This window comes from Diabrotica undecimpunctata, chromosome 5 (assembly GCF_040954645.1).
Source record: "Diabrotica undecimpunctata isolate CICGRU chromosome 5, icDiaUnde3, whole genome shotgun sequence".
NCBI lineage: Eukaryota > Metazoa > Arthropoda > Insecta > Coleoptera > Chrysomelidae > Diabrotica > Diabrotica undecimpunctata.
In genome coordinates this window covers 38,303,779-38,317,943 of record NC_092807.1, presented here as the reverse complement: position 1 = coordinate 38,317,943, position 14,165 = coordinate 38,303,779, and the positions used below count along the sequence as shown (strand labels likewise).

The 14,165-nt window shown below is 30.6% G+C and overlaps 1 long non-coding RNA gene across 1 annotated transcript; it reads right to left on the bottom strand.

Moving 5' to 3' along the window:
• Nucleotides 1–12,851: 12,851 nt before the first annotated feature.
• Nucleotides 12,852–13,457, bottom strand: LOC140440598 (uncharacterized). The gene is made up of 3 exons (XR_011950878.1): nt 13,082–13,457; nt 12,944–13,028; nt 12,852–12,889 (listed from the first exon to the last, which is right to left on the bottom strand). It is a non-coding gene; the product is annotated as an uncharacterized lncRNA (long non-coding RNA).
• Nucleotides 13,458–14,165: the final 708 nt, after the last annotated feature.

Below are 14,165 nucleotides of genomic sequence, written 5' to 3'. Positions count from 1 at the left end.
CTTATATAATATATCAAATTATTCATTGTCTGAAACGTCATTCTCGTCGTGTTCTACCTCTTCGTCTATTGCAGGACAGTTTTGAGAATTGTCGCCAGAGCATGTTCCACACGTAGCATTGCAAAATAGACCTAGTCTACGACAGCCACACGCTGAGCCGCAACCCTTTTTGCAATTGCAAAAAATCATTTTCAATAGTTCTTCTGGTGCAGGTGAACTTTTCATTTTTATTGGTTGTAAAATATCATCACTCTTGAACCATCCCCAATCCGTTATATTAATCTCTTTTTTTCCAAGCCATATCTGAGTTTGTAAATAAACTCTTTTGATATGCTCATCCAGGGCACTTACAGTTGGTACAAGAGATGATAATTTAACTGCACTATTTTTAGTTGTGGCTTTAATAAAGGATTCGTATCGCATTTGTTCAAGTAATGATGAATAATCTTCGACCTTATTCATTTTGTTCATGTGGGTGTCTTTGGCAAGGCCATACAGCAAAATTGTACAGTATCTCCCAGCTTCTAAAATGTCTTCGAGATCTGAAGTACTCCTGTCATTGGCACTCATTGGCGGCTTGCCCACGCATCTTCAAAGGAGTGTCGCTTCTCTGTGTTCGTTAGTTCTCTGAAGCGGATGTTCATTTTAGAGGTGCCTATATTATATACATAACATATATATATATATATATATATATATATATATATATATATATATATATATATATATATATATATATATATAATATAAAGTTTTATTTTGAGGTTGCAGTCATTAATAGGGCAGGAAAGTAAAACTCTTTGTTCTTTGATCAAGCTTTCGCAAAATTTATTTGCTTCTTTTTAAATTTTATTAAATTTTGCGAAAGCTTGATCAAAGAACAAAGAGTTTTACTTTCCTGCCCTATTAATGACTTCAACCTCAAAATAAAACTTTATTTTACATAACGTGTCAGTCAATAATACCTAACTGTCATCAGTTTTTCGAATATACTTGAATAAAGCATTTATATATATATATATATATATATATATATATATATATATATATATATATATATATATATATATATATATATATATATATATATATATATACAGAAAATAAGTCGATGCTCCAAAATATAAATAACATGCTCCAAAATTTTTTTAGAATAACTCCGTTAATTTTTAAGCTACAGTGTCCCTTAAAAAAATATTTTAAAGATAATATCAAAAACTACAATACTAGATAGATTAAAATATGTTAAAATTCTTTCTTTTTAAATAGTAAAGGGCCAAAGTGCTGATTACAGGTGTGTCAGCCGCTGTATCTCAAACTTCAATCGGCTATATCTCTATTATTTTTCGAGCTATAACAAAAATAAAAAAATCAAAATTTTTGATAAGAAAAAAACTACATTTTGGTATAGAACCATTTTTCACGTATCTCTTATAGTTTTAGATTTATTTTGAAAAAATGTAAATTTTTAGATAATTAAAAAAAAAGATTTTTTAATTTAAACATGATTTTTTCAAAAAATACGCATTTTAAACAGGCTAAACTTTTAAAACTTATAAATAACACAAAAAAAAATGAATTGTAGAAGATATACGTTTAATTTCAATTCTGATCGAAATAGTGTTACTCATACTGCTCGTTTTTTTTTTAACGCTAGAGTAATTCAAATTCTTTCCTTTGTATTTCGCTTTGTTTTAATCGAAATGGCTTTTAACATAGCTCATTTTAAAGGTTTTTTCTAGCTCTTTAAAAAGTGTCGTATGATTTTTTATCAAAAAAGATGTCCATTTTCCGATATTTGATGTTAAATGCATCGAGTATAGTATCCGAAAAATAAAAAGTCATCTTCAAACAATTATAAATCACTTAGTATTGTACTTATAAAACTTAATAAAAAACCAATCTCTTTGTATTTTTTATAAGCTTTATTTTTGTTCATTATAGATTTTTCAATAAAACGCTTTGTTTTTGAGTTATTCGTACAAAATCATTGGAAAACATGTTTCTTTTACGAAAAGTTTACTTTTTCAAGTGCGTATAACTCAAAAAGTATTGATTTAGCGAAAAAAAAATGTATGACATTTTTTGTTTAAAATTTGATTCTCTATCAACTACTGGAGTTATTTTGAGTGTAAAAAATTCAACCCCCTAGATGGGGTGCCAACCACCCCAGGGGTAGAAGCACACATCGGCACCATATAACTTATGTTTTTTGAGTAATTTACTACCCACTGTAAAAATTTTAGATAAATCGGTGCAGTTATAAAAAATTTAAAGGGAAAATGCCACAGTAACTGGACTACTACTCATAGTTGGCTTGGAGGCTAAGTAACTTGCCGTTAGAAACCACCCCTTGTTAGACTTATCGCTTGGATTACTGTATTTTTCTTAATATGAACATTTTATTGTATACTGTATACATGTATGAATATATCAAAATTTTATGAAGAATAGAATGAATAGATAAAAAATTAAATATTAATGAATAAATCAATGTTTGGTGTTCATTATCTATAAATCAATCAAAACTTTTAATAATTCAAATAAACTTTAAACAAATGTACTAAACGCAGTTACATATTTCAAATTTATTTAAAAAAATACGTTAATTACAGTAGGAAATAAACTATGGTGATTTTATTGTAATTTTTTTTCGATTCATTGACCAGTCACCTACAAATTTTTGTTGTTAATTGTAGATAGGATCAGATATATGCGCAAATTGCACGGCTCAATGCACATTAAATGCGATTTTGCCTTTATTTTGGATTATTATAAAAAGCCGGCGTTGTTTTGTTTTTAAAATCGATTCATGTATCGCTATTGTCCGCGTAAAAACTGCTGGATAGCTAATAATTTATGTGGACTCATTTATTTTACAGTTAAATATGAGTAATGGCAGTTTTTGAAAGCATCAACTGAAGTTGATGGTTTTGATTTTTTACATGGCAATGTATAGATTGCGTTAATATCATCTGCATTTGAAAACAAAATCGAATTGTGAGCGATTAATATCTTTGTTTTTAGTTATGCTCTGGGGCTGTGCCATAGTAAATAGTATTTGTGCCATTTGCTTAAAAATTTATTGGACAAATCTGTTTTGTTTTTAGATAAACAACACATATACTGGTGATGAATTTTATCATTCAAATTAAATTCCTAATCAAAGAAATATTATTAAATCTATGGAATTTCAAAGAGTTAGATCATTTTCAGAGATGAGTGAATTTATTTTCAGTTTCGAGACAATTTATGATTCTGGTGGCTAGATGATCACATTTTCAAATTTAAATGTATAAAGTGTAAGTTTTTTATCAAAAAAAAAAGAATACGTTATCCGGAATTAATGGCGTACGTCTAGTTAAACAATCTCTTCTTATTTCGTTGCCATGCCTATATAGACGCGTTGACTACCCCCTTACTAATATTACTAAACCTCGATAGTTTGCTGCTCGGAAAAGTTGCTGTACACCCAGCCCAGTTCAACCCCTTAGTAACCATTAATGGCTTTTACGACTATCCTTTTTCTTGTTTTCTATTTTCTGGTTAATCACGCGAAGAATATGATATTTACAGCCTCACATTACATTTTCTCATTACATGTCTGGTGTGGGAAATCAGAACAAGGTTAAGCTTGTTTGTTTACCAGAGCATCAGGGCATCGAAGGCAAAGAAATAGCAGATCAACTTGAACAAAGAGGATTAAAGGAATCAGATGAACCGGATGTGACCAAAGGCAGTACGTAAGGTTGTGAATGAAGAGATCAGAGAAAGTCATGAGCAATATTAAGAGAGAGTCCCGAAACAAACACATAAAAATGTCTTCATTTGTGGATCATGCACAAAAATAACAGAGAAACTGCTCCGTATGGGCAGGAATAAACTGGGAAGAGTAAAAAAAAATGTTAACCGGCATGCACCAGTAAGAGAATTTCTGAATAAAATATGTATTAACAATGGAGATCTTAACTACACACTGATGTACATAGAACACACCAAGCAGAAGACATGTATAAAATTCTACAAGGTTTAAAAAAACACACTGGATGTAGGAAACAACAATGAACAACAAACACAATAAGCTTCAGCTTCAGTCATAACGGAGATATTTTCCAGAGGTCATACAAGTCCAGGGAGAAAAAAAAATATTGATTTTGTAAGTAATCGAGAAACGTGCTACATTGGTAAACCTGACTAAATTAGACTTTGAAAAGAGATAAATTTTGATTATCGAGTTTTACCAATTAAACAAGAATTTTGTCTAGTCCCGGGTATTTTCTATTCTGATTTATAGAATAGCTTTTTTAATTTTAGATTTAATAATTCTTAGACCATTTTATGCATAATTTGTATTTTGCATAATTTGTATTTGTATCTGCCTTTATGTATCTTCTCAACGTTAATCGTTGTATATATATTAAATGTACTGCTCGTTACAACGATTTTCATTTGTTAGTAGTTTTTTTTTCATTATTGCGTAAATTAAATGCATGTTTGTGTATGTACTCATTTTTTAAGCTTTTAGTACAAATTACAATCATCTTGTATTATACTTCTTCTTCTTCTTCGTGCGACTAGGATTACTCCTGTTTGTCTGCCTCGTATTCTGTTTCAGTCGTTGTTGACGGGTCTTCTGCTATACGGCTTGTTGTTTTTACAGATGTTCGCTAATCTATCTGGTCCCATTCGGTTTACATGTTCGTTCCAGTTTTTTTTCTTGTTTTTATCCACCTGTTAATATTTTGAATTTTGCATTGTTCGCGTATAATTCTGTTGGTTTGTCTGTCTCTTAATGATATGCCAGGTATTGATCTTAATACTTTCATTTCGATATTGTTGATTTGTTGTTTCGTCTTTCTTGTATCGGTCCTTGTCTCCGTTGCATATGTTAGGATTGGTCTTACTGTTGTCTTGTATACTTTAATTTTGCTTTCCGTGGTCAGATATTTGTTTCTCCCTATGGTTTCTTGGAGGTAACCACCTACTCTTGCCGCTTTTGATGCTTGCCTTGTGTTCTCTGTTCTTATATCCCTGTCACTAGTCATCTCTACTCCTAGGTAATTGAATTCCATTACTTATTCTACAATTTTGCCGTCTATTTCTAGTTTGCATATACGCGGCTCTTTACTGATCACTATACATTTAGTTTTTTCTACTGATATTCTCATACTAAGTTTGTTTGCTGTAATATTGAAGGTATGGAGCTGGCTTTGTAAGTCATCTTCATTATCAGCAATTAGAACTGCATCATCGGCATAGCATAGTATCGTGATTTTATGCGCTCCCATGTGGTATCCGTGTCGTTTTCTTACTTCGTGAATTATTTGATTTATCGCCATATTGAATAACAATGGGCTGAGCGAGTGTCCTTGGCGGATTCCTCTTTTTAGTTCTATGCATTCTGTTTCCCCTGTTGGCATTATAACTCTGGTCTTATTGTTTTTGTTAATTTTATTAATTGACCTTATTATCTGATGGTCTATTTGTTCAGCTTGTATTAAATTTAAGATGTCATTTTGCTTCACCCTGTCAAAAGCACTTTTTATATCTATAAAGCACATGTATGCTGGTTTTCCATATTCAATAGACTTCTCTATTATTTGACGGATAATAAAAATTGCGTCTATTGTGCTGCGGTTCTTCCGGAAGCCTTGTTGTTCATCTGCCATGTTCGCTTTTTCCTCGATTTTATCTTTTATGACTGCCGTTAACAATTTTAATGTACTATTTATTAAACTAATGCCTCTATAATTTTCACGATTTTTTGAGTCTCCCTTTTTAAGTATCGATAGCAGGAGACTTTCCTTCCATTCCGCTGGTACTACTCCGGTATTTATTATATCGACGAATAATGTTAGCAGCCATTTGCGTAGTGTTGTTCCTCCATATTTTAGCAGTTCATTGTTTATCTTATCAGGACCAAGTGATTTTCTGTTTTTTAATTTTTTTTATTCGTTCTTGTAGCTCTTCTTCTGATATTAGTACTCTATCGTGAGTTTCGTTAATGATTCTTTTTCTGTTGTCTTCTTCTCCTTCTCCATATAATTTCGTGAAATGCTCAGTCCATTGTTCCTCCGTAATGTTATCTATGCGTACAAATTCATTGATTTCTGTTTTTTGTCTCCTTATTATCTTCCACACCTTTTTCTGATCTCCATAGAGGTCATATTTCATATCTTTGGTAAATTTCTTCCAGTGTTCTTTTTTAATGTTATCTATTTCTTGGTTTACTCTATTCCTGATTCTCACGTAGTCTTCTCGTGTTTCCGGTGTCTTCACTTCTTTGTATGTTAGGAAAGCTTGTTTCTTTTCATTTGCTAGTGCTTTTACCCTTTCGTCGTACCATGGAGTTTTGTATTACCGTTTATTTCTGTTAACTTTTCTTATACCTAAAGCTTCTTCCGCTGCTTGTAGGATACATTTTTTATTAATTTTCCATGTTATTTCTATTTTCTTTTTAGTCTCTAGGTTATGGCTGTTTAGCTTTTCTGTTAGTCTGTTTCTATACAAGTTTTGTGTCCTTCTTCTAAGCTTTCTATGTTTAACTTTTCTTCTACGTTTGTATTTCGCTTGCCTTGTGTGGTGATTGCTATATTTATTTTTCCTAGTATCAGGCCAAGGTCGGATCCTACATTGGCGGAAGATAGAGTGCGCACATCTATTATATTCTTAGTCAATCATAGAGTTAGAGTTACGTCCTCTTGTATCTGACCAGGCGATCTTATGTTGTATTGGGTGGTCAAAGTATGTGTTGTTAATGTATATACGCACATCTTGAATTTCCTTGCAGGATACCCTTAACCAGGTTTATTATGCTTATATTTTTACGAATTATTCGGTGTATTATGGTGTAACTGTCATTGTCGTTGTTCTTGTTCTTTTGTAGTTAAATAATGCAGTTATCATAACATAAATTTTTTTAAAGTTTAAACAAACTTTACACAGCAGGTAGCAACTAATGATCTAAACTATACACTATCAGCTGGCGATTAACCAACAACATATTTGTAGTGTCAATATTCTTGTTCCTGCAAATGTTGGTTGTTTTCTGCTTAGCTTTCTACGTAGTGTTAATGGTTTACTTAGATAAATAATTTCTAAGTGTTGATAACAGGATGGTTTTTGGTAATTAGCTGCTGTTGTTCAGGCCGCCAAGGAAAGTTTTGTTTGGTACGTACCGGAGTACGTACTATAGTTTAGAGTATGTTACGGAACACTTTTGAAGTAGTTGCTTGCATTTGTAAATAAGGACCTTGTTTTTTAGTTTAAGCTTGGATTTATTGCCAATGACTCATTGGGTCTGTTTGATCTTATTATGAATGTGTCTCTTTTTTATTTATATATGAATGTTCAAAGTTTTAAGTTGAAAAATAAGATGGTCTATTGCTACACTTAAAAGTGCTAAATCTGTCTGATGCGTACGCCACTATCGGTGTAAGAATAGCCTTACAGCTAGATTAATGATTTTATCTCAATGTTAATGTATCGGTTACGATTTATATTGTTACTACGGCATCCTATTAATCTATTTTTTTAGCTTGGTCTCTTCTGTAATTAAAACATAACTCTCTCCTTTCCATTTCTTTGTCTATACCTTCTTTCTATTTTCTAGCTCTTCCTCTCCTTTTTCTTTCTCTTGGTGACCATTCCAGAATCTTTGTTGGCAGTCTTCCCTCGTTAACGCGTTGTACGTGGCTGTACCAAATTAGATATTTGGTTTTGATATCGTTTAATATTGAGTGATTAAATCAATTATATCTCTAATACTGCTTTTTGTTACCTTTTCTATTTTCAATATTCCTACTGTTTTTCTCCAGAAATTTATCTCTGTAGCTGTTTGTATCTTTTCTGTTTTATTATTATTGATCTGCCGTAACTTAATTCTGTATGTTATTAAACTCTAGATAATGAAATTACAGATCCTATATTTTTTGTTTTTTAATGTCCTGGTCCCAAAGGATACTATTAAGCACGGATATGGCTTATCTGCCCTGCATATTTCTTTCTTTTATGGGCTTGTCGAGTTTTTCGTCCTTGGCTATTTGTAGGCTTAGGTACTTAAACACTGGAAAACATTAAATTTTTCCTCCATCTTCCAATATTTGTTTTGTTTCGTTTCTTCCTATACACATTTTTTCGTGTTTCCTATGTTGAGTTCCAGACCCCATCTTTGATACTATTTTCTTATCATTCTATTCCAGGTCATCCTAATGCTACCTAGTCGTCTGCAATAAATAGTGTATATAGGGTGCTATAGTTGTTTTGGTGTATTCTCATTCCACTGCATTTTTTTCATGTTTTGAGAGCTTGTGTAAATAAATTTTAAAAAGAGTTGGCATCAGAAAACCATCTTGTTTAAGTCCTCTGGGTACTACAAAGCATTGAGAGAATCAGTTAATTCTGCATATAGTCGTTTAACAGATTTTATTATACCAATATGTATATTTGTTTTTCCTAAAGTTTTCTTCATACAAATCTACAAATAACATATATTCCCTAATTAATCATAACAGTCTTTTTGAAATTATTTAGAGAATAATATATAGGTGGTTACTATTAAGATAAAGAGATAACATACGGTCAGATTTAAGAACAACTATCATGCACATACCGTGTGAGATTGAAGCAAGTTGTGCAATCTGTCAGAACCCATCCCAAATTATAGTGTTACTAGAATAAGCTAGAATAAAAAGAAGAAAAAGAAAAAAACATAAAGATTTGTATTAGCAGTTTTAACTATGTATTTAAAATCACAAAGCGTTCTATATCAACAAATTATACTTAAATTTCCCATAAGTATCTGAGTTCTCCAGCTGATTCTCCAAGGGAAAGTAAATGGTAAGAGAGGACCGGGAAGAAGACGCATTTCCTGGCTTCAAAATTTACGAAAGTGGTATAACACGACTACCACTGAACTGTTCCGCGCTGCAATAAATAAAGTAAAGATAGCCGTGATGATCGCCAACATCCGGAACGGATAGGCACTTTAAGAAGAAGATCTGAGTTGATTACTAATATTTTTGGTTCATAGGCTTTGTAGATTTGCTAATTTTCTTTATAGACTAAATTTGCATTCGCATCATAAGAGATAATCTCATAGAATTAACAAAAAGCTGAGTATTTCCAAAAGTTTTGTTTTAGTTTTCTATAAGTTTAAAAATATTTTAGTTTAAAATAGTAATTACTTTAAAATGCTAAAAGAAAAGCTTCAGAACAATTTTTTGTATGTTTTGTGATTTCTCAACATTAGACTCAACAATTAGAACTGTTTATATTGCCTGTAGCACACTTTTTAACTTCAATAATAGTATATTAGCATGTAAGCTTCGTAGTTAGTAAAAATGACCTAATTATTCAAACCAAACATTTTAAATTACATGTTTACCTTAATTGTTTCATAGAGGTTAACTGCACAAGACCCATTTGATACCAGTTAATTTTTAGTGTGTCAAAAAGAAAAATGAAAAGCCGTAATATATAAATGCCATGTTGGAAAATTTATGAACTGTGGCAATTTGTTAAATAGAAACATTAGTATAAAAGTCAACCGAAATTCATTCCAGCGCTAACTTCGACGTGTTTATGTAAATTGAAACGAGGAAAAATGAACAGGTGTGACAAGTAAGATATTATTCACGCTACAGTTGAGTTTACGCGATTTCACGAATGGGTAGAGAAGACTGCTGGAGTTCCACCATCGGTTTTGTACTCTATAGCAATATATAAATCTTTTTATTCGTCTGTTTTTGGTTTGGTCGAAAACAAAAATTACTGCTTCTTTATACGTCATTGATATACACAAATTGGATAGCCCGTGTCAATTGAATACGATACTACGGCATGTTCGAACGTTTTGTGTAACACATTATTTTAATGCATCCCATGATATATCATTTTTAATACTTATACAGTTTTTCTAACCAAATTGTTAAACGTTACCAAAAGTTTTGTTTGATACTTATATGACACAAAAAAGAACTTAATGATACATTGCCTATACTCACTAAAAAGGAGTAAACGTAAAACAATTTATATTAAGCAAAAAATGGGGGCTATGATGTATCATTTACGTAAATAATTACATACTAGTGTAAAATTCAGAAAACGTACATCAGATTACAGTTCTCAAAACATATTGTGTAAAAACGGTATGATGTATCATGCCCTGCGTTGCTATGCGTAAAATGACCAAGCCACAGCAGAAAATTACATAAAACGTTATTTTCGGTTCTGTCATATCCTGAAGATCTGTCAGATAATTCAAATTAACCTAACTTTTGGCTTCTTGTTTGTTTTTGAAAAAATGGATTTTGTAAATTTGTTATTACTCAATGAATTGAATGATGTGGCAGAAAGAAATTATGTAAATGTAGAGCAACGTCAGTTACGGGATACCAGTAACCCATTTGAAATAGATAACCAGCTCTAACTAAATTGCAATAAAATTAAAGGTTCTCCCCCTACTTAATTTTGTACGAAATGGAAGTTACCAAAAATGTACTGGTAACAACCTGTTATTTTCAATACAACAAAGTACATTTAGTAAAGTATTAACAGAAATAGCTGCAGGGAGAGTGGAACACTTGGTGCCAAAATGGTGAAAAAGATGAAGTACATCCTGTAGTTCTCATAGAAATGATTCTAAAGGAGGCAAATCAAAACAATGGTTGGGTGTTGGAAGCACAGAGAATAAGAAGTTTTATTGCTGCAAACTTTGTGTAGTGAAACAAAAACTTATTAATATTTTCATAATTTATTTATTTCACAATGATAAATAGTGATATAGTTTTATAATCAAATATAGTTTAGTAATATAATTTTACAATTTAGTGATATTTCATTATTTTATAATATATATGATAGAGTTTTATAATCTCGTATAGTTTAGTGATATAAATGTTAATATTTCAATTAATTACATAAAGCTCAAAACAAACAATCTAAAACATATTACTAAGTGGCTCAAAATTTTTTAAAATGTTTAGATAATACAAAGATATTATACAGTGATGAGTGCCTTAAGAACCGGCAAAATAACGCAAAAGATAGAAAACATAATACGTTGTGAAATAAAAAGAGATGAAAGTAGTAGAGGTAGGAAACTATCGATAGAAACCTTACATTACATTTACATTACATTATATTAGGACTATCGATAGTTTCCCACCTTTAGATGTTAGCTTATGAGCTAGTTGACTTCAGTCATAATATTACAAGTTTGACGTCGAACATTAACATTTTTTAAATTTCGCATAAAGTAAAAACTAATTGAAGGCAATAAAGCAAATGTAAATAAACAGTTTAATTAGTAGTAATTTGATAATTAATTCTGTGTTGACGAATACAGAATAACAAGCGATGATAATTCTGTATTGAGAAGAGTGTATGCGACGTCTCAAATCATAGTTTATTATTGATCAATACTTTAATTTTGGATAAAAAAATACTCCTACTTAAGTCTAAAGGTGGGAAATTTTCGATAATTCTAATGTAATGTAAAGTAAATTATAGATTTATATCGATAATTTCTCACCTCTACTACTTTCATCTCTTTTTATTTCACAACGTATTATGTTTTCTATCTTTTGCGTTATTTTGCCGATTCTTAAGGCACTCATCTCTGTATTGCTACAAACTGTATTATAACATATTAAATTAAAAATGTTTATATATTGTGAAAAACAAAAACATAAATCAAGTATGTTACAATTAATTACAAAAATGACAACACTAATAAAATAAAAATATATTACAACCTGGCTCAAAGGTTTTGAAAACCCTTAGAGAATATAAATAAGTGTTATCGCTGCAAATGTTATGTTATAAAATATTTAAATAAAAATGTTTATCCTCAGTTTGTTTTATAATTATATGATTTATATTTATACAAACTTTGTGTTATAAAATTGTTAAATAAAAATGTTTAAAAACATAAAACCTGTATGTTACAATTAATTGCAAAAAGTTCAGAACAAACAAATTTAAAATATATTACAAAGTAGTCCAAAAATTTGTTAAAACCCTTGGAAAATCAAAACATACAAGTAAAGAATACAATTTCAAAAATTAACACAAACCTAAAATATACCACAAAGTAAACCTACAAATACACCTAAAATATACTACTACAAAGAACAAGGTTTGTAGCACAGGCATTACAACTTTGGGTTGTATAGAACCTTTGTGGAACCTGACATAAAATTCATTAGGGTAGCATACCTTACTTGGATAGAGCATTTCATCAGGCAAGAGGTAGGTGCAACAGTCGGAAAGGTTTTTAACAGAAGAGGGCTGATGGGACAATAAACCAGAAGAAGACCAAGACTTAGGTATCAAGACAATTTAGAGGATGATTTAAAATCTATTGGGGTTAGAATGTAGAGAAGAGTTGGTAGACACAAGGGTGAATGGAGGATTGTCCTAAAAAATTATTTGCACAAGCACAGGGTTTTACATTACAGCCCTGTTAAAGCTAGAAACATATATTCCTGTGTTGCATTGATGTTGACTAATGATAATGGTAAAACAAACTAAAATATATTACAAAATGGTCCAAATGTGCTCATAACCCTTAGAGAATATGAAGAAGTATTATTGCTGCAAACTTCGGTGTTGTAAAATAAAAAAAAAATAAAAACAAATTGTTAAATAAAAGTGTTTATAATTAGTATATTTCATAATGATATGTAGGTATTTATGTTACAATTACTTACAAAATCTGAAACATATTACAAAGTGGCTAAAAAATTTTGAGTTATAAAATTGTTAAAAAAATGTTTATATTCAGTTTATTCCATAATTGAGATCTAATTTTATAAAAGATATGTTTATAGAATTTTAAATAAAACTATTGCCTTTTTGATTTTCACAGGTTGACTTCCTTTTCCTTCTGAAAAATATTATACACTATAATAAACATAATACATCAATCATTAATCTTTACCTTTAAAATCCAATGTATTTATAATCTGGGGCTCCCCAAGATGAATCTTTGAAATGAGTTGCAAAATCTTCCACTCATTGAACACCTAAAAATTTAGCATTTATTAAATTTGATAGTAACAGAAATTAATTTTCTTACATGTCTTCATTGTTCTCCTGTTTTTTTTTTAGGGCCACCATCTACTGTATTTACCATGATAGTAAATTCCTCTCACAATTGGGCTACTTTCTTGGCCTTCCTTGACTATTTTGCCAGTAAGCACTATTTATTTTTATGAATTCTAACATCACTTCCAATTGTTTCCTGGTTGTTTTCTTTTTAATTGAAGCCATTAGTTTATTTTATTATAATTATAAAAAAATAGTAAATTGTTTCCACAAATTACATACAATAACATAACCTAACTAAGAGCGAAAACGGCACCTAATTTTAGACAGCTTAAAAATTACATTTACATATAGATAAATTACATATCAAGGTAGGCAACCCGTTATACGTAGTTCTTACATCATACCGATTTGAAAATTTTTACATAAATGTGTTAAAATTGGAGTTTACAGCATGTAATTATTTCACATAAATGCTACATCATAGCCCTCATTATATAATTTTACATTACAAGCTCCGCCTGTTATTTAAAGTTTTTTAGCAATACTCAAATTATCAATATCTTTATTTTAAATCAACAAATCTACGTTTTAAAGTTACTTAATTGTAACAATCTAACTACCCTCTGAAAGTTGGTAGCCAATATGTAACAATAAAACTCACAACTTTGTTTGGAAGCCAATTATTAAATCTTCGTCTAGCTCAGTCCCTTAGGTGTAAGAACGTCTTATCTTAATGCAAATCATAAAACTGAATTTGACTGGTACAAATAAATTGAGATACTAACTAATTATATTTATTGCACAAAAAGAATAAAATAAATAAATAAATAAATTTAAATAAAAAAAAATCCTGTCTAGAGCCGTATATAATTTTTAAAGTAATACTCACTATTGATATTATGCAGGTAACTGTATAGTAGGCTTTGGATGTTGATTGGATGGATTGCAGTTATTGCGATTGTTGGTTACAGTTGCTATAATGATGGCAGGTGTACTGTGATTTCACGCAGACAGGGTTTTGCATGCTACCCTGCTATGTCATGATGCTGCAGTTCTTATTCCATGTGTGATCCCATGTGTGGTGCACCACGAGGGTTCAAACGTTCCAATCA